The sequence below is a fragment of the Ylistrum balloti genome, unplaced genomic scaffold (assembly GCF_031769215.1).
Source record: "Ylistrum balloti isolate Yb309-2 unplaced genomic scaffold, AGI_CSIRO_Ybal_v1 Utg371752, whole genome shotgun sequence".
In the NCBI taxonomy this organism is placed as follows: domain Eukaryota; kingdom Metazoa; phylum Mollusca; class Bivalvia; order Pectinida; family Pectinidae; genus Ylistrum; species Ylistrum balloti.
In genome coordinates this window covers 5,162-25,000 of record NW_026782878.1, presented here as the reverse complement: position 1 = coordinate 25,000, position 19,839 = coordinate 5,162, and the positions used below count along the sequence as shown (strand labels likewise).

Sequence of the window (19,839 nt, the reverse complement as noted above, 5' to 3'; positions counted from 1 at the left end):
TAATAAAAGTGCCCAATGGGTTCGACTGCCGCTTTCGCTTGCAGATTTCACAAAGAAATTTCGACCAAGTACTGGTAATAATGACGAGAAGAATTAAACAGATTCAACAATTTATTATATATTTTACAAGAGTAAAGTTTAGCATGAAAGACATTTAACCGGCTCAGTGAGTGTTTTTAATTAACCCCAACAATGTACAGAAGCCACCTGAAATAAACAAACTTTTACCTAGACTAACTACCAGGCAGGAACCAATGTCGTGGTTGTCGAAATTCTCTAGCTAAATTAACTCTCGGCCCACGGAATCTGACACCGTTCCTCGGAGCGAGTCTCAAACCTCGCCGAACGGACAAATCTCCGCCACGTGACCGACTCCAAATTTACAAAGTTTAACTCAACACTACCGCCTTCTCCTACGTTCGTCTTGGCGAGGGGGGCACACAAAATTAGCCTCACCGAACGAGAGAAAACTACTCCCCGAGAATACCAATTCTCGAATTATCCACTATTTAACAAAATTTCAACAGCTAGCGAACGTTCCCCTCAATCACGACACGAGGTTCCGGCCAAAACTTAAGTCCGCATAAATCGAAAAATATACCAAAATACACGGTCGGAAATCAAACCTATCGGGTTGTAGGTGGCAACTGATGTTTAGTAAACCATTCTATAACATTTTAGGGAAGAGATGGGCGCTGACAACACAAAAATCTAACAGATTACCCTGCCTGAATTTCAATACCGACCTATCGTATCTTGGCCTCCAAAGGAAGAGGCTGTGACGTCACTTTTTCTCCCAGAGTTCCTCGCTTCCTCGGACAGGGTTGTACTAAATTCCGAAAAACGACACGAAGTGACCCACGCGTCGCTACACACCCTCCAACCACCCGGGCAGGCTACGACCGCGTAGCCGAGACTCATCTTACTGTTTCAAAATCCGTAAAATATTTCTATGTTAAGTAATGGCCTTTGTCCTGGTAATATTGACCTTGGGTCCAATGACCTTGGACTCGACTGACTATGACTCATTTCCTCTCGGGATGTCTTACAATTCCACCAGTGAACGACATAAACCTCGACCTTGACCTTTACTCGGCAATATCGACCTTTGACCTAGTGACCTTGGCTCCTTTACCTCTGATCCTTTCTATCTCATGATGTCTTGCCACAATTCCACCAGTGAAAGACAAACCCCGACCTTGACCTTTGACCTAGTTAAGGTTTGTCACCCATAATGGTAATGTATCACCAGGCTGGCCAACGATGGTTCCACATGGATTGCTGTTGAAACAACACGTGGTCCACAGGACAAACCAGGTGGGCCAAAGCCGCCCAAACTTCTCGGAACTGAACTTAAAATTAAAAGATTAGCCATGTGCTATCAATTGCCACATCCAACTCGACTCACAATAATAATAATAATAATAATAATAATAATAATAATAATAATAATGAACTATTGCATTTGATTAAGTACCATCTTTTCCTCACTGGCCAATAAATTTGAATGACATTTCATGTCTTTACATACAACAAAATTTCACCATTTGATAATAATACCTAATGGAGGCAGGCCCCTATAGCATGAAGTTCAAAATTATAATACAAAAATATTGGCATTATTACACATAATCTCAATTTCCAGATGACTCGGCCCAAGTCTTGTCTTTATTGCTATAATTGCTTGTACAATTTTAAATTACAATCTACTGAAGATAAATTGGTTGGTATCTAAATGTCACTTATATAAAGTCTTGCTCAATTGTAATTTAGTTAAGAGTCACAACTGTATAATCAGATTTTTTTTTTTTTTTTTTTTTTACTTTGGTGCAACTCCTGGAGCGTCAGCAAATAATTATTGCCAAACTTTAACAGTAAGTAATCAATATTACAAATATGTGCTTCCCATAAAATAATGAGTCATGACAGTCCTTGTCTTCACATGGTTGATTGTCTGGAATGTTTAAAGTTCTGGGAAGCACCATAAAATTCATAATTTTAAGCAGATGTTCTCAAGGTGCAGTTAACTCAGTTTCTGAACACTTTCAATCACAACAACTCCTGATCTCTTCAGGCTGTCCACACAATTTACATTCTCTCCACTGCGAGGAAAGTTTTTGGCATCCCTAAGCATGTTAAGCATCATTGAGCATGTGCGAGCATCTTTTGAGCATTTTTCTATGAGTAGCACCAGATGTACATGGTAATGGTTGTTAAGCACAGATGAGCACACTTGAGCATATTTTAAGCATCTTTGGAGCATTTTTCTATGGGTAGCACCCGATGTACATGGTAATAGTTGTTAAGCACAGATGAGCACACTTGAGCATATTTTAAGCATCTTTGGAGCATTTTTTTTCTATGAGTAGCACCGGATGTACATGGTAATGGTTGTTAAGCACAGATGAGCACACTTGAGCATATTTTCAGCATCTTTGGAGCATTTTTCTATGGGTAGCACCAGATGTACATGGTAATGGTGGTTTAAGCACAGATGAGCACAATTGAGCATATTTTAAACATCTTTGGAGCATTTTTCTATGGGTGGCACCCGATGTACATGGTAATAGTTGTTAAGCACAGATGAGCACACTTGAGCATATTTTAAGCATCTTTGGAGCATTTTTTTTTCCATGAGTAGCACCAGATGTACATGGTAATGGTGGTTTAAGCACAGATGAGCACAATTGAGCATATTTTAAACATCTTTCTAAGATAAGTGCATAATGTTCATGGTAATCATTCCTAGTGCTTAAGTTACAGATAATTCAGGCTAGCAGCCAATATAACAGTACATTATTTGATTAGTATAATTTGAATTGATACATTGTGGGCCATTACTGTCATCTCCAAACAATCGAATTTTTACATTTTTATCTCAACAAGTTTAACTGGAGCCAAGAAAAATATTCAGAGAGTACAGTTACAATTTTACTGTGTACATTACATTATAACAATTTGAACTACAGTTTACAATATAGAAGAACCCGACTAGTTATGGCTGCTGCTTAACCATTACATTCTATGTTCGAATTTCACTACTGGCCATCATGATGATCATTACTAGTCTATTAGTGGTACCTCAATATTATTACCACAGTCGAATGAAAATATATAAATTCATCATTCCAGACTTCAGAAACCCCCCATTTTGAACAGAAATACCCGTATTAGCACTAGTCAGGTTCTTGGCTAAGGGGCAATACCTCCATAATCACCATCTCCTTGGTGGCAACATGATTTCCTCTCAGAGGTATTTACTTGTATAACAAAAAATAAAAATAACAAAAATATGTGACATATATAAAATTAGCAAACTGGAAAAAAATATTCTGCTCCTCCTCCGGCGGCCAAGAGTTTTTCCCCCCCTACCCACAGCTATCACTGGGGAAGCCACCCTATACTAACATATGACTAAATTAAGCCGGTCCAGGCATTCGGACACCCTCCCCTATTCTAACTAAATGGCTGTGAATGGTGCTCCGCCCAAGTGTTGGTCGTATCAACTCTAGCCACAAGGACTAGAGCCCCACTCGAAGCCAACCTAACTAACCTACCAGGCCGAATAACCCACCCCATCAATTTTGAACCCTGGGAGAGTCAAGGCAAGGCTAATCTTGAGTGTTGGTCGTATCAACTCTGGCCACCCAGACCAGCCCCTACCCGGTGACCTCCCTTTCTAACCCAACCAAACTGTAAACCTATCTAACCTATCAAGCCGAATAACCCACCCTATGAATTTTGACTATGGGAGAGTCAGGACAAGGTTAATCGAAAGTGTTGTTCGTGTCAACTCTGGCCACCCTGACCAACCCTGTCCAAGCGACTTCCCCCTCTATCCCAGCTAACTAACCTACTTGCCCAATTATCTCCCCTTGAACACCTGGCTCAACTTGTACTACTTATAACATGATACCAACCAATAAATTCCTATCACTCTATTTTAACTCGCTGTCATCTCCCTTCCTGTTCTATTAAGTCACTAATGTCGTAATGTTTAAAGATGTGTCCGACACGCTTCCCTGGGGGAGGGAAATTTGTTGTGGACGTTGACTCTGGTGTCCCACGGGCCCCTGGTTATCTGTCCTCGAGTTGCGTACATACAGTTATTTACCGCCAGAAACGAAAGTTCTCCTGATTGGGTGTGGAGGTCTCTCACCGCCAGGGACGTCTCCCTGTCTCCAGGTCTCCGAGTAGGTATTTGGGGGTCACTGCCACGTCTGGGGTGTGGCCACCACCCCAGGGGTCCATGGTGGCTATCCCAATGTTCAATCACCCGCGCACATAAGAGAAAACTGTATCATTGCAAATACCAAAGGTTCCTGGAGGGCGAGAGTCTCCCAGGACGTCTCCAGCCGGCAGTTTCCGGGGCCCGGGTCATCCTCTTCTGTCTTGATCCCTCCCCCAGGTCAGGGGGTGTCAAGAGCACCATTTTACATGAAAGATAAAACAAGTATAGTTCAGACAGGATCTACATAATCTAAATTACTATACAGACATCTTCCCTAACCTACACAAATAAATGTACTGAAGGGCCAATCAGGTGAGGTCATAGGCCCCGGACCGCATCCAGTCGGGAGGCCGTCTACGACGCCTCCCCACTCGACGGTCCGGAGTTGCCCACAGGCTCCCCCGACGTCGCCATATTGATGCCGAACTTAGCGCGGACGCCCGATCGACATAGAGCACCTGAAGCACTGAGGCCCCCTCTGAGCCTGGCCATAGTAATTTCCCTGACGGGGGGGGGGGGGGGGGGGGGGGGGTGGCTGATCTCCCCTACGATAATCCCTATCCCTATTAAATCGGGCCTGTAACGCCTCTATCTTCTTAACAAGAGTGGCTATTTGTTCTTGCTCGGAGGTCGGAGCCTCCTCCCTCTCTACAACGGGGGATTCTGTTAAGCTATCGACCCCCACCGCTTGGGGTATCCTAGCAGACCCGCCTATCCGATCATAGCTCTCCTCATCAAGGGCCATACGAACGGCCTCTGCTAAACTGGAAGGCTTATTCCTTCTTAGCTGTTTCTGGACCTCCCGATTGTCCAGCGCATCGATAAAATGTTGGATCTCAATAATACTCCGCGTCTCCTGATCAGAGTCTGGATAGGCCCGAGCTGCTATCCTTTGGATATACCCAGTCAACTCGGATAATGACTCACTCTTCCTAGTTTTTCCCCGAAGCTGGGCCCAGTACACACCCACATCCCTCTCGGGGTCAAATCTGGACTTAAGTGCCGACGTCACACTTTTATAGTCTAAGCGCTCTGTGGGGGTTAGATCACTATATACCCTAAGGGCCGTACCCTTGAGTTTCACAGCCAGGAATTGGCAAGCTTGAGCCTCTGTCCAAGCGTTAATGGTCTTGCAAGCCTCAAAGTGTGTAAACCAATCTTTATAACTACCCTGGCCGTTATAAGCTTCCGGGACAACTATGGGTTTGGGCAGGGGAACTAACTGGGGCGACTGGGGCTGAGTCGCCTGCGAAGGGGCTGCCCCGGGTCTTGATCTAGGGGTCGAGCCAGCAAGGGGTGTACTAAACCTAATCCTTGAAGGACTCCAGCTAGAGGGCTCCCTATTCGTACCTTGGCCTAGGCCGCGAGGGGACCCCGTATCTTGGGCGGCCTCCCCAATTTTGCCATCGCCCACCCCTTCCCTATCACGAGCCGGCCGCCTTCCACGCGTTTCGCTCCTACACAACAGCTCATCTAATCTTTGGCGCATTGATTCTATCTGTATTCCGTAGTCCGGAATATCAAAATTAAACTCACCGCCCTCCGCCATCACTGCCAGCACTTAATGACTAAGTTTTTAATAGAAGTATTTATCGAACAGTCGAACCAATTTCAGATAGAATTATTTATAACTTATCTTGACCTTTAAAGCTTAATTTTCCCTATACTCCTAATGGTATCTTTTTAGTACCTGTCCCGCCGGAGGTTCCAATTGTAACGAACGACGTCTCGCGACCCGCTAGTGGCCGCACCGCGGACGTCACCTCTGTAGTTACAATAATAAAAGTGCCCAATGGGTTCGACTGCCGCTTTCGCTTGCAGATTTCACAAACAAATTTCGACCAAGTACTGGCAATAATGACGAGAAGAATTAAACAGATTCAACAATTTATTATATATTTTACAAGAGTAAAGTTTAGCATGAAAGACATTTAACCGGCTCAGTGAGTGTTTTTAATTAACCCCAACAATGTACAGAAGCCACCTGAAATAAACAAACTTTTACCTAGACTAACTACCAGGCAGGAACCAATGTCGTGGTTGTCGAAATTCTCTAGCTAAATTAACTCTCGGCCCACGGAATCTGACACCGTTCCTCGGAGCGAGTCTCAAACCTCGCCGAACGGACAAATCTCCGCCACGTGACCGACTCCAAATTTACAAAGTTTAACTCAACACTACCGCCTTCTCCTACGTTCGTCTTGGCGAGGGGGGCACACAAAATTAGCCTCACCGAACGAGAGAAAACTACTCCCCGAGAATACCAATTCTCGAATTATCCACTATTTAACAAAATTTCAACAGCTAGCGAACGTTCCCCTCAATCACGACACGAGGTTCCGGCCAAAACTTAAGTCCGCATAAATCGAAAAATATACCAAAATACACGGTCGGAAATCAAACCTATCGGGTTGTAGGTGGCAACTGATGTTTAGTAAACCATTCTATAACATTTTAGGGAAGAGATGGGCGCTGACAACACAAAAATCTAACAGATTACCCTGCCTGAATTTCAATACCGACCTATCGTATCTTGGCCTCCAAAGGAAGAGGCTGTGACGTCACTTTTTCTCCCAGAGTTCCTCGCTTCCTCGGACAGGGTTGTACTAAATTCCGAAAAACGACACGAAGTGACCCACGCGTCGCTACACATGTATAAATAGGCAAACTTTTAGTCGTCTAATGTCTACGACCATATCACGTTGAAAACACCGGTTCTCGTCCGATCACCGAAGTTAAGCAACGTCGAGCCTGGTTAGTACTTGGATGGGTGACCGCCTGGGAATACCAGGTGTCGTAGGCTTTTGTTTTTCTTCATAATTTCCTTTTTAAATCATTTTTACCCCTCGCAAAATCCTCACTAACATAACGGCCGACACATTTTTTACTCGAATACTGAGTCCTTGTCCTTTTTTATTCACTGAAGGCTAGAGTCGTGACCACTGCTATTTCCACTCTGCACATATCAAATGTACACACTCACAACTCTACACTTTTACATTGCACATGCAATGAACATCATTACAGACAAAACATCTGGCAGCTCCACATCTGCCCTTGGTCAACTGTTCAAGGTGGTCGCGTACGATGGGACATGGCAAGTATACATGTACGCCGGATGTACACATGCAGAAAGCCATGTATAAATAGGCAAACTTTTAGTCGTCTAGTGTCTACGGCCATATCACGTTGAAAACACCGGTTCTCGTCCGATCACCGAAGTTAAGCAACGTCGAGCCTGGTTAGTACTTGGATGGGTGACCGCCTGGGAATACCAGGTGTCGTAGGCTTTTGTTTTTCTTCATAATTTCCTTTTTAAATCATTTTTACCCCTCGCAAAATCCTCACTAACATAACGGCCGACACATTTTTTACTCGAATACTGAGTCCTTGTCCTTTTTTATTCACTGAAGGCTAGAGTCGTGACCACTGCTATTTCCACTCTGCACATATCAAATGTACACACTCACAACTCTACACTTTTACATTGCACATGCAATGAAAATCATTACAGACAAAACATCTGGCAGCTCCACATCTGCCCTTGCTCAACTGTTCAAGGTGGTCGCGTACCAAGGGACATGGCAAGTATACATGTACGCCGGATGTGCACATGCAGAAAGCCATGTATAAATAGGCAAACTTTTAGTCGTCTAGTGTCTACGGCCATATCACGTTGAAAACACCGGTTCTCGTCATTGTGTATCTGTTGACAATAACTATATTGAAAACTTTTTGAGCGATATTGATACCAAGATATCTCCAGGTGATAACAAGAATTTGGGGGCCGAAATTACTGACGAAGATGTGCTGTCTGCTTTAAAAGGTATGTCTAGTAACAAGAGTCCCGGGCAGGATGGTTTAAGTGTGGAATTTTATCGAAAATTCTTTCCAGAATTAAAAGATTGTTTTATGCGTGTAATTTCTGAAATACAAGAAAGGGGTGAACTTTCGCGATCTATGAAACTTGGTGTTATCAGTCTTATTTACAAAAAAAGAGGTGAGAAGTCAAATTTGAAAAATTGGAGGCCGATAAGTCTCCTTAATGTCGACTATAAAATTTTAGCTAGAGTAATGGCTGATAGATTGAAAGTGGTATTACCCTCTATTATCTCCCCTTACCAAAGCTGTTGTATTATGGGGCGAGATATTGCGGATAACATTAGTAATATTCGAGATGTTATTGACCTGGCTATGATGGAAAACTTAGAGTGTTATATTATGAAAATCGACCAAGAAAAAGCCTTTGATCGCGTCAGTCATTCCTATCTTTTCAAAGTCTTGGAAAAGTTTGGCTTCTGTGGTTTTTTTATTGACTGGATAAAAATCTTTTACAATAGTATTTATAGCAGTGTCAAATGTAATGGTCATCTAACAAAATATTTCCCTATTAAAAATTCAGTTAGGCAGGGTTGCCCTCTGTCAGCATTACTTTACGTCCTCGTGGCAGAACCACTTGGTCAGGCAATTTTAAAAAATGATAAAATTGTTGGAATTTCTATCCCTATGAGTAACATGTCTACAAAAATTTTTCAACATGCCGATGATTCCACATTGACCTTGTCAGACAAATCTTCGATAGACGAAGCCTTTACTGTTTTTGAAAATTATAGTCGGGCTTCCGGGGCTAAAATAAACAAAGATAAGTCCGAGTTATTGTGTATTGGTAGTGGACAAATGTCAGCTGCTGAATCTGACGCGGTACAAGTTAAATTACTACGGGACGCAATTTTAGTTTTAGGTGTGTATTTAGGTCCAAATCACCAGTGTTGTGATTCCCTAAATTGGGACCCTAAGATTGTTTCCATTAGAAATACTTTAAGATTGTGGTCTCAGAGAAAACTAACCATTCTGGGGCGAGCCACTGTTATATCTTCGCTAATGTTATCTAAATGCTGGTATACATTGGCTGTGACCTCCATCCCTGATTGTTACAAAATACAACTTAAAAATTTATGTTTAAACTTTCTCTGGGACGGAGGTGCCCATTTAGTAGGCTACAAAACCCTTATAGGATTGAAGTCTGAAGGAGGTTTACAGTATCCTGATATAGACCTGAAAATGAAGTCCTTCAGAATTAAATTCGTTTTTAGATTGTTCAATGATGTAACGACAATTTGGAAAGAAAGTTGTAAATATTTCCTCTCTAAGGTAGCCAATATGAATCTAGGGTTATCTATTTTTAATTGTACATTTAAAGTAAACCAATTACATTGTCTTTTTACAAAGAAATGTTGTTGGCATGGTCCAGTATTTATTCACGTATTTCATTTCAAAACAGTGTCAGTCATACATTTTGTCAACCAATGTTTTGTAATCCTTTGATTCTAGACGAAAATGGTAAAACGGTGTACGAAAACGTTTTTGTAGATGCTGGTCTGATATACTTAAAAGATTTCACTTACGAGGTTGTTGAAGGATTCCTTCCAATCCATTCCATTGTGGAACTGGTCCAGGAAAATAATCCAGAAATCACAAGTCAAGTCATATCCAAAAAGTACTTAAGTCTTCTCAGAAAGTTACCATTGGAATTTTTAGGCACCGTTATAAACAATTGTTACACATCCACTGATCTGACACAACCCGTTATGTATCTGACTCTGAATGACTCGGGATCGTACACTGTTCCACGACATACACGGGACATTTACCGTGCTCTCGTGCGAATGCACTTCGTTGAACCGGCGGCGCGGTCGTTCTGGTCCAATAGTTTTCCTACCTGTGAGGTCGACAGTATTTATAGAATAGTACACGTGCCTTATTATCCGGCTGAGTGTGTCGAGCTCCATTTTAAAGTTGCACATAACGCTATTTTTAAAAAGAAATTGATGAAGTGTGGTATGTCAGATTCAGATACGAAAAAGAAAATTATTATCAAATCCTTAGTATATGGTAAGGATTTTGATTTTCAATTTTGCCATCTTTGATCTTCATCAACACTAGTTTCTAATCTCGGATCAATTACTTAATTTTTCCTTACTCGTGAAAATGAAAATCTAATTCAGTATGATACAAACGGGACACGTGACGCGTTCATTCCTAACATCAATCCAATTTACAGTAATGTAGTGGTAAGTACCCCGCCTGTCACGCGGGAGATCGAAATTCCATGCAGGTGATGATTTTTCTTTTTCAATTTTCCTGTCCGCTATCAAACATCAACACTAGTTTATCATTTCATCATATACGCAGTGTTTCCTAATTGTGGAAATGCAAATGTATTCAGTACTCTAAGAACAAGGCACAGCATATTTCATGTAACCTGTTCATTGTAATTGTTATCAAATCCTCGGTAGTATAGTGGTAAGTATCCCCGCCTGTCACGCGGGAGACCGGGGTTCATTTCCCCGCCGGGGAGGATTTTATTTTTTCACAATTTTCATCTTTCATTATCTTTTATCATTAATCAACATCTGTTTCTTATCTCGGATCAATTACTTATTTTTCTAACTAATGAAAACGCAACTCTATTCAGAACGCTGAGAACGAGGCACAGCATATTTCATGTAACGTGTTCATTGCAATTATTATCAAATCCTCGGTAGTATATTGGTAAGGATTTTCATTTTCAATTTTGCCATCTTTGATCTTAATCAACAATAGTTTCTTATCTTGGATCAAATACTTAATTTTTCTTACTCGTGAAAATGAAAATCTATTCAGTATGATACAAACGGGACACGTGACGCGTTCATTCCTAACATCAATCCAATATACGGTAATGTAGTGGTAAGTACCCCGCCTGTCACGCGGGAGATCGGTGTTCAATTCCATGCAGGTGAGGATGTTTTTCTTTTTCAATTTTCCTGTCCGCTATCAAACATCAACACTAGTTCATCATTTCATCATATACGCAGTGTTTCCTAATTGTGGAAATGCAAATGTATTCAGTACTCTAAGAACAAGGCACAGCATATTTCATGTAACCTGTTCATTGTAATTGTTATCAAATCCTCGGTAGTATAGTGGTAAGTATCCCCGCCTGTCACGCGGGAGACCGGGGTTCATTTCCCCGCCGGGGAGGATTTTATTTTTTCACAATTTTCATCTTTCATTATCTTTTATCATTAATCAACATCTGTTTCTTATCTCGGATCAATTACTTATTTTTCTAACTAATGAAAACGCAACTCTATTCAGAACGCTGAGAACGAGGCACAGCATATTTCATGTAACGTGTTCATTGCAATTATTATCAAATCCTCGGTAGTATATTGGTAAGGATTTTCATTTTCAATTTTGCCATCTTTGATCTTAATCAACACTAGTTTCTTATCTCGGATCAATTACTTAATTTTTCCTTACTCGTGAAAATGAAAATCTATTCAGTATGATACAAACGGGACACGTGACGCGTTCATTCCTAACATCAATCCAATATACAGTAATGTAGTGGTAAGTACCCCGCCTGTCACGCGGGAGATCGATGTTCAATTTCGTGCATGTGATGATTTTTCTTTTTCAATTTTCCTGTCCGCTATCAAACATCAACACTAGTTCATCATTTCATCATATACGCAGTGTTTCCTAATTGTGGAAATGCAAATGTATTCAGTACTCTAAGAACAAGGCACAGCATATTTCATGTAACCTGTTCATTGTAATTGTTATCAAATCCTCGGTAGTATAGTGGTAAGTATCCCCGCCTGTCACGCGGGAGACCGGGGTTCATTTCCCCGCCGGGGAGGATTTTATGTTTTCACAATTTTCATCTTTCATTATCTTTTATCATTAATCAACATCTGTTTCTTATCTCGGATCAATTACTTATTTTTCTAACTAATGAAAACGCAACTCTATTCAGAACGCTGAGAACGAGGCACAGCATATTTCATGTAACGTGTTCATTGCAATTATTATCAAATCCTCGGTAGTATATTGGTAAGGATTTTCATTTTCAATTTTGCCATCTTTGATCTTCATCAACACTAGTTTCTAATCTCGGATCAATTACTTAATTTTTCCTTACTCGTGAAAATGAAAATCTATTCAGTATGATACAAACGGGACACGTGACGCGTTCATTCCTAACATCAATCCAATATACAGTAATGTAGTGGTAAGTACCCCGCCTGTCACGCGGGAGATCGATGTTCAATTTCGTGCATGTGATGATTTTTCTTTTTCAATTTTCCTGTCCGCTATCAAACATCAACACTAGTTCATCATTTCATCATATACGCAGTGTTTCCTAATTGTGGAAATGCAAATGTATTCAGTACTCTAAGAACAAGGCACAGCATATTTCATGTAACCTGTTCATTGTAATTGTTATCAAATCCTCGGTAGTATAGTGGTAAGTATCCCCGCCTGTCACGCGGGAGACCGGGGTTCATTTCCCCGCCGGGGAGGATTTTATTTTTTCACAATTTTCATCTTTCATTATCTTTTATCATTAATCAACATCTGTTTCTTATCTCGGATCAATTACTTATTTTTCTAACTAATGAAAACGCAACTCTATTCAGAACGCTGAGAACGAGGCACAGCATATTTCATGTAACGTGTTCATTGCAATTATTATCAAATCCTCGGTAGTATATTGGTAAGGATTTTCATTTTCAATTTTGCCATCTTTGATCTTCATCAACACTAGTTTCTAATCTCGGATCAATTACTTAATTTTTCCTTACTCGTGAAAATGAAAATCTATTCAGTATGATACAAACGGGACACGTGACGCGTTCATTCCTAACATCAATCCAATATACCGTAATGTAGTGGTAAGTACCCCGCCTGTCACGCGGGAGATCGATGTTCAATTTCGTGCATGTGATGATTTTTCTTTTTCAATTTTCCTGTCCGCTATCAAACATCAACACTAGTTCATCATTTCATCATATACGCAGTGTTTCCTAATTGTGGAAATGCAAATGTATTCAGTACTCTAAGAACAAGGCACAGCATATTTCATGTAACCTGTTCATTGTAATTGTTATCAAATCCTCGGTAGTATAGTGGTAAGTATCCCCGCCTGTCACGCGGGAGACCGGGATTCAATTCCCCGCCGGGGAGGATTTTATTTTTTCACAATTTTCATCTTTCATTATCTTTTATCATTAATCAACATCTGTTTCTTATCTCGGATCAATTACTTATTTTTCTAACTAATGAAAACGCAACTCTATTCAGAACGCTGAGAACGAGGCACAGCATATTTCATGTAACGTGTTCATTGCAATTATTATCAAATCCTCGGTAGAATAGTGGTAAGGATTTTGATTTTCAATTTTGCCATCTTTGATCTTCATCAACACTAGTTTCTAATCTCGGATCAATTACTTAATTTTTCCTTACTCGTGAAAATGAAAATCTATTCAGTATGATACAAACGGGACACGTGACGCGTTCATTCCTAACATCAATCCAATATACAGTAATGTAGTGGTAAGTACCCCGCCTGTCACGCGGGAGATCGGTGTTCAATTCCATGCAGGTGATGATTTTTGTCTTTTTCAATTTTCCTGTCCGCTATCAAACATCAACACTAGTTTATCATTTCATCATATACGCAGTGTTTCCTAATTGTGGAAATGCAAATGTATTCAGTACTCTAAGAACAAGGCACAGCATATTTCATGTAACCTGTTCATTGTAATTGTTATCAAATCCTCGGTAGTATAGTGGTAAGTATCCCCGCCTGTCACGCGGGAGACCGGGGTTCAATTTCCCCGCCGGGGAGGATTTTATTTTTTCACAGTTTTCATCTTTCATTATCTTTTATCATTAATCAACATCTGTTTCTTATCTCGGATCAATTACTTATTTTTCTAACTAATGAAAACGCAACTCTATTCAGAACGCTGAGAACGAGGCACAGCATATTTCATGTAACGTGTTCATTGCAATTATTATCAAATCCTCGGTAGTATATTGGTAAGGATTTTCATTTTCAATTTTGCCATCTTTGATCTTCATCAACACTAGTTTCTAATCTCGGATCAATTACTTAATTTTTCCTTACTCGTGAAAATGAAAATCTATTCAGTATGATACAAACGGGACACGTGACGCGTTCATTCCTAACATCAATCCAATATACAGTAATGTAGTGGTAAGTACCCCGCCTGTCACGCGGGAGATCGATGTTCAATTTCGTGCATGTGATGATTTTTCTTTTTCAATTTTCCTGTCCGCTATCAAACATCAACACTAGTTCATCATTTCATCATATACGCAGTGTTTCCTAATTGTGGAAATGCAAATGTATTCAGTACTCTAAGAACAAGGCACAGCATATTTCATGTAACCTGTTCATTGTAATTGTTATCAAATCCTCGGTAGTATAGTGGTAAGTATCCCCGTCTGTCACGCGGGAGACCTGGGTGTATTTCCCCGCCGGGGAGGATTTTATTTTTTCACAATTTTCATCTTTCATTATCTTTTATCATTAATCAACATCTGTTTCTTATCTCGGATCAATTACTTATTTTTCTAACTAATGAAAACGCAACTCTATTCAGAACGCTGAGAACGAGTCACAGCATATTTCATGTAACGTGTTCATTGCAATTATTATCAAATCCTCGGTAGTATATTGGTAAGGATTTTCATTTTCAATTTTGCCATCTTTGATCTTCATCAACACTAGTTACTTATCACGGATCAATTACTTAATTTTTCCTTACTCGTGAAAATGAAAATCTATTCAGTATGATACAAACGGGACACGTGACGCGTTCATTCCTAACATCAATCCAATATACAGTAATGTAGTGGTAAGTACCCCGCCTGTCACGCGGGAGATCGGTGTTCAATTCCATGCAGGTGATGATTTTTGTCTTTTTCAATTTTCCTGTCCGCTATCAAACATCAACACTAGTTCATCATTTCATCATATACGCAGTGTTTCCTAATTGTGGAAATGCAAATGTATTCAGTACTCTAAGAACAAGGCACAGCATATTTCATGTAACCTGTTCATTGTAATTGTTATCAAATCCTCGGTAGTATAGTGGTAAGTATCCCCGCCTGTCACGCGGGAGACCGGGGTTCATTTCCCCGCCGGGGAGGATTTTATTTTTTCACAATTTTCATCTTTCATTATCTTTTATCATTAATCAACATCTGTTTCTTATCTCGGATCAATTACTTATTTTTCTAACTAATGAAAACGCAACTCTATTCAGAACGCTGAGAACGAGGCACAGCATATTTCATGTAACGTGTTCATTGTTATTATCAAATCCTCGGTAGTATATTGGTAAGGATTTTCATTTTCAATTTTGCCATCTTTGATCTTCATCAACACTAGTTTCTAATCTCGGATCAATTACTTAATTTTTCCTTACTCGTGAAAATGAAAATCTATTCAGTATGATACAAACGGGACACGTGACGCGTTCATTCCTAACATCAATCCAATATACAGTAATGTAGTGGTAAGTACCCCGCCTGTCACGCGGGAGATCGATGTTCAATTTCGTGCATGTGATGATTTTTCTTTTTCAATTTTCCTGTCCGCTATCAAACATCAACACTAGTTCATCATTTCATCATATACGCAGTGTTTCCTAATTGTGGAAATGCAAATGTATTCAGTACTCTAAGAACAAGGCACAGCATATTTCATGTAACCTGTTCATTGTAATTGTTATCAAATCCTCGGTAGTATAGTGGTAAGTATCCCCGTCTGTCACGCGGGAGACCTGGGTGTATTTCCCCGCCGAGGAGGATTTTATTTTTTCACAATTTTCATCTTTCATTATCTTTTATCATTAATCAACATCTGTTTCTTATCTCGGATCAATTACTTATTTTTCTAACTAATGAAAACGCAACTCTATTCAGAACGCTGAGAACGAGGCACAGCATATTTCATGTAACGTGTTCATTGCAATTATTATCAAATCCTCGGTAGTATATTGGTAAGGATTTTCATTTTCAATTTTGCCATCTTTGATCTTCATCAACACTAGTTTCTAATCTCGGATCAATTACTTAATTTTTCCTTACTCGTGAAAATGAAAATCTATTCAGTATGATACAAACGGGACACGTGACGCGTTCATTCCTAACATCAATCCAATATACAGTAATGTAGTGGTAAGTACCCCGCCTGTCACGCGGGAGATCGGTGTTCTATTTAGTGCACGTGATGATTTTTCTTTTTCAATTTTCCTGTCCGCTATCAAACATCAACACTAGTTTATCATTTCATCATATACGCAGTGTTTCCTAATTGTGGAAATGCAAATGTATTCAGTACTCTAAGAACAAGGCACAGCATATTTCATGTAACCTGTTCATTGTAATTGTTATCAAATCCTCGGTAGTATAGTGGTAAGTATCCCCGCCTGTCACGCGGGAGACCGGGGTTCATTTCCCCGCCGGGGAGGATTTTATTTTTTCACAATTTTCATCTTTCATTATCTTTTATCATTAATCAACATCTGTTTCTTATCTCGGATCAATTACTTATTTTTCTAACTAATGAAAACGCAACTCTATTCAGAACGCTGAGAACGAGGCACAGCATATTTCATGTAACGTGTTCATTGCAATTATTATCAAATCCTCGGTAGTATATTGGTAAGGATTTTCATTTTCAATTTTGCCATCTTTGATCTTCATCAACACTAGTTTCTAATCTCGGATCAATTACTTAATTTTTCCTTACTCGTGAAAATGAAAATCTATTCAGTATGATACAAACGGGACACGTGACGCGTTCATTCCTAACATCAATCCAATATACAGTAATGTAGTGGTAAGTACCCCGCCTGTCACGCGGGAGATCGATGTTCAATTTCGTGCATGTGATGATTTTTCTTTTTCAATTTTCCTGTCCGCTATCAAACATCAACACTAGTTCATCATTTCATCATATACGCAGTGTTTCCTAATTGTGGAAATGCAAATGTATTCAGTACTCTAAGAACAAGGCACAGCATATTTCATGTAACCTGTTCATTGTAATTGTTATCAAATCCTCGGTAGTATAGTGGTAAGTATCCCCGTCTGTCACGCGGGAGACCTGGGTGTATTTCCCCGCCGGGGAGGATTTTATTTTTTCACAATTTTCATCTTTCATTATCTTTTATCATTAATCAACATCTGTTTCTTATCTCGGATCAATTACTTATTTTTCTAACTAATGAAAACGCAACTCTATTCAGAACGCTGAGAACGAGGCACAGCATATTTCATGTAACGTGTTCATTGCAATTATTATCAAATCCTCGGTAGTATATTGGTAAGGATTTTCATTTTCAATTTTGCCATCTTTGATCTTCATCAACACTAGTTTCTAATCTCGGATCAATTACTTAATTTTTCCTTACTCGTGAAAATGAAAATCTATTCAGTATGATACAAACGGGACACGTGACGCGTTCATTCCTAACATCAATCCAATATACAGTAATGTAGTGGTAAGTACCCCGCCTGTCACGCGGGAGATCGATGTTCAATTTCGTGCATGTGATGATTTTTCTTTTTCAATTTTCCTGTCCGCTATCAAACATCAACACTAGTTTATCATTTCATCATATACGCAGTGTTTCCTAATTGTGGAAATGCAAATGTATTCAGTACTCTAAGAACAAGGCACAGCATATTTCATGTAACCTGTTCATTGTAATTGTTATCAAATCCTCGGTAGTATAGTGGTAAGTATCCCCGCCTGTCACGCGGGAGACCGGGGTGTATTTCCCCGCCGGGGAGGATTTTATTTTTTCACAATTTTCATCTTTCATTATCTTTTATCATTAATCAACATCTGTTTCTTATCTCGGATCAATTACTTATTTTTCTAACTAATGAAAACGCAACTCTATTCAGAACGCTGAGAACGAGGCACAGCATATTTCATGTAACGTGTTCATTGCAATTATTATCAAATCCTCGGTAGTATATTGGTAAGGATTTTCATTTTCAATTTTGCCATCTTTGATCTTCATCAACACTAGTTTCTAATCTCGGATCAATTACTTAATTTTTCCTTACTCGTGAAAATGAAAATCTATTCAGTATGATACAAACGGGACACGTGACGCGTTCATTCCTAACATCAATCCAATATACAGTAATGTAGTGGTAAGTACCCCGCCTGTCACGCGGGAGATCGATGTTCAATTTCGTGCATGTGATGATTTTTCTTTTTCAATTTTCCTGTCCGCTATCAAACATCAACACTAGTTCATCATTTCATCATATACGCAGTGTTTCCTAATTGTGGAAATGCAAATGTATTCAGTACTCTAAGAACAAGGCACAGCATATTTCATGTAACCTGTTCATTGTAATTGTTATCAAATCCTCGGTAGTATAGTGGTAAGTATCCCCGTCTGTCACGCGGGAGACCTGGGTGTATTTCCCCGCCGGGGAGGATTTTATTTTTTCACAATTTTCATCTTTCATTATCTTTTATCATTAATCAACATCTGTTTCTTATCTCGGATCAATTACTTATTTTTCTAACTAATGAAAACGCAACTCTATTCAGAACGCTGAGAACGAGGCACAGCATATTTCATGTAACGTGTTCATTGCAATTATTATCAAATCCTCGGTAGTATATTGGTAAGGATTTTGATTTTCAATTTTGCCATCTTTGATCTTCATCAACACTAGTTTCTAATCTCGGATCAATTACTTAATTTTTCCTTACTCGTGAAAATGAAAATCTATTCAGTATGATACAAACGGGACACGTGACGCGTTCATTCCTAACATCAATCCAATATACAGTAATGTAGTGGTAAGTACCCCGCCTGTCACGCGGGAGATCGGTGTTCAATTCCATGCAGGTGATGATTTTTGTCTTTTTCAATTTTCCTGTCCGCTATCAAACATCAACACTAGTTCATCATTTCATCATATACGCAGTGTTTCCTAATTGTGGAAATGCAAATGTATTCAGTACTCTAAGAACAAGGCACAGCATATTTCATGTAACCTGTTCATTGTAATTGTTATCAAATCCTCGGTAGTATAGTGGTAAGTATCCCCGCCTGTCACGCGGGAGACCGGGGTTCAATTCCCCGCCGGGGAGGATTTTATTTTTTCACAATTTTCATCTTTCATTATCTTTTATCATTAATCAACATCTGTTTCTTATCTCGGATCAATTACTTATTTTTCTAACTAATGAAAACGCAACTCTATTCAGAACGCTGAGAACGAGGCACAGCATATTTCATGTAACGTGTTCATTGCAATTATTATCAAATCCTCGGTAGTATATTGGTAAGGATTTTCATTTTCAATTTTGCCATCTTTGATCTTCATCAACACTAGTTTCTAATCTCGGATCAATTACTTAATTTTTCCTTACTCGTGAAAATGAAAATCTATTCAGTATGATACAAACGGGACACGTGACGCGTTCATTCCTAACATCAATCCAATATACAGTAATGTAGTGGTAAGTACCCCGCCTGTCACGCGGGAGATCGATGTTCAATTTCGTGCATGTGATGATTTTTCTTTTTCAATTTTCCTGTCCGCTATCAAACATCAACACTAGTTTATCATTTCATCATATACGCAGTGTTTCCTAATTGTGGAAATGCAAATGTATTCAGTACTCTAAGAACAAGGCACAGCATATTTCATGTAACCTGTTCATTGTAATTGTTATCAAATCCTCGGTAGTATAGTGGTAA

General features: G+C 39.6%; 6 non-coding genes across 6 annotated transcripts; all 6 read left to right on the top strand.

Annotated features, from left to right (window-relative positions):
* Positions 1-6,915: 6,915 nt before the first annotated feature.
* LOC132563504 (5S ribosomal RNA) lies at positions 6,916-7,034 on the top strand. Its single transcript, XR_009554797.1, has one exon. It is a non-coding gene; the product is annotated as a 5S ribosomal RNA (ribosomal RNA).
* Positions 7,035-7,402: 368 nt separating this feature from the next.
* LOC132563510 (5S ribosomal RNA) lies at positions 7,403-7,521 on the top strand. Its single transcript, XR_009554803.1, has one exon. It is a non-coding gene; the product is annotated as a 5S ribosomal RNA (ribosomal RNA).
* A 6,319-nt stretch (positions 7,522-13,840) lies between these two features.
* Positions 13,841-13,913, top strand: Trnad-guc (transfer RNA aspartic acid (anticodon GUC)). The gene has a single exon. It is a non-coding gene; the product is annotated as a tRNA-Asp (tRNA).
* A 1,258-nt stretch (positions 13,914-15,171) lies between these two features.
* On the top strand, positions 15,172-15,243 carry Trnad-guc (transfer RNA aspartic acid (anticodon GUC)). Its single transcript has one exon. It is a non-coding gene; the product is annotated as a tRNA-Asp (tRNA).
* A 1,253-nt stretch (positions 15,244-16,496) lies between these two features.
* Trnad-guc (transfer RNA aspartic acid (anticodon GUC)) lies at positions 16,497-16,568 on the top strand. The gene has a single exon. It is a non-coding gene; the product is annotated as a tRNA-Asp (tRNA).
* A 2,586-nt stretch (positions 16,569-19,154) lies between these two features.
* Positions 19,155-19,226, top strand: Trnad-guc (transfer RNA aspartic acid (anticodon GUC)). The gene has a single exon. It is a non-coding gene; the product is annotated as a tRNA-Asp (tRNA).
* The last annotated feature ends 613 nt before the right edge of the window (positions 19,227-19,839 follow it).